The sequence below is a fragment of the Capsicum annuum genome, unplaced genomic scaffold, assembly GCF_002878395.1.
Source record: "Capsicum annuum cultivar UCD-10X-F1 unplaced genomic scaffold, UCD10Xv1.1 ctg3430, whole genome shotgun sequence".
NCBI lineage: Eukaryota > Viridiplantae > Streptophyta > Magnoliopsida > Solanales > Solanaceae > Capsicum > Capsicum annuum.
Genome location: NW_025841136.1, coordinates 406,148 through 407,858, shown reverse-complemented (window position 1 = coordinate 407,858; position 1,711 = coordinate 406,148). Strand labels below are relative to the sequence as shown.

Sequence of the window (1,711 nt, the reverse complement as noted above, 5' to 3'; positions counted from 1 at the left end):
TATTAAGCTAATAAGGAAAAGGGATCTGGTTAAAACATATCCCAAATTAGAGCGACGATTACACCAATTGAGGAGAGAAGAAACACTTCCCTATCCTATCTCACTATTTAAAGAATGTGAAGCTAGACGTGGTTGAAAAATAACCAGCCTACACGATAGTGCGTGCATGGTAATATTGCTTTCAACTAATGTTACCTCTTCCATTTATAGATCAGAACTTGCAAGTAGATTTGAGCTGAAGTAGAACATGTTGCACTTATTATATTGTAATGAGTAGTTCACAATTTTGTCACAAGAGGATTTATTGGTCCACCTACATAATTTCTTGGAGATCAATGATACTTTCATTTCCACTGGAGTCTTCATAGATTATGTGAGGCTCACTCTGTTCCCTTTCTCATTATTGGGGGAATAAAAGAAATGGTTAAAGGAAGAACATTCAAACTCAATTATAACTTGGGATAACATGGTAAAGAAGTTCCTCATCTGATTTTTTCCTTCTAGAAAACTTCAAAGTTTAGAAGTGATATACCGAGTTTTAAACAAAATCCAGATGAGACTATCTATCATGCATGGGAGAGATTCAAGTATCCTCTAGGGATTTTTGACATCACCAATAGACCAACAAGGTATTATCTTATACTTTTGTTAAAGCTCTGCTAGATTCAAGTGTAGGTGTTTAAGATTTGGATAAAACTTATGATGAGCTATATACTCTTCTAAATCGAATTACACAAGGTGATACCAAATGGTAGGGTTATATTTCTAGAAGTACAGTGAATAAGCCTACAAGTATGATTGTCGGCATCTTTTTAAAACCAAATAGTGACACAGTTCTGTAAGTTGAGTGTTAATTAACCTCAAGACCATGTTAATGAAATTCAATAGGCTTAGACTTAGTGTGAAAATTGTAGAGGTAGTGGTACTCTGCAGACTTTTGTGGATCAAATCCAAAGAATGTGAATTTTGTGGGCAATGCATAAAAGGGTAATCCAAACTATGGTAATGCCCAGAACCCAGTTGGTAGATTCAGCCAATTACTCATGGGTAATAATCAGGCTCAAACTCAGTATTATTAGTAGTAACATGGCATTATGAATAACAATTAGGACACTAATATTGAAGACACTTTGAAAAAGTTCCTGGCCAAGAAACAATAAATGGTAGTGGATATAAAAAATCAGCAACTGGATTAGAATAATTTGAATACTCAGTTAGGTAATTGGCTCAGGCACAGAACATAAAACCTCAAAGGGGTTTGCCTATAGATATTGAAAATCCAAAGCAAGTGATGACAATCACCTTGAGGAATGATAGAGACCTAATTCATAGACATCCAAAGAATGATCTGGAGGTACAAGAAGACTTGGTCTTACAATAAGTAGATGAGAAAAAAGTACTACCTAAAGAATCTAAAAATTTGAGAAAGTCTAAGTACCAAAAAGCAAAGACAGTTTAGTAAACACAAGAGATACCACCACCACCATTCCCTCAAAAGCTTAAAAAGCTATAGATGATTCTTGTTTTAACAATTTCTTTGAAACATCCAGAGAACTTCACATTAACCTTCTATTTTTAGATGTTTTCTATGGAATACCTAAGTAAGCTATGTACTTAAAGTATGCGGTGACCAATAATATAAAGTTGGGAAACATTGAGATGGTAGATGTTACTGAGGAGTGTATTTCAGTGGTGATGGGCAAGATTCCAA

General features: G+C 34.6%; 1 pseudogene; it reads right to left on the bottom strand.

Annotated features, from left to right (window-relative positions):
• Window positions 1-513: 513 nt before the first annotated feature.
• On the bottom strand, window positions 514-611 carry LOC124891347 (annotated as a pseudogene).
• Between the last annotated feature and the right edge of the window lie 1,100 nt (window positions 612-1,711).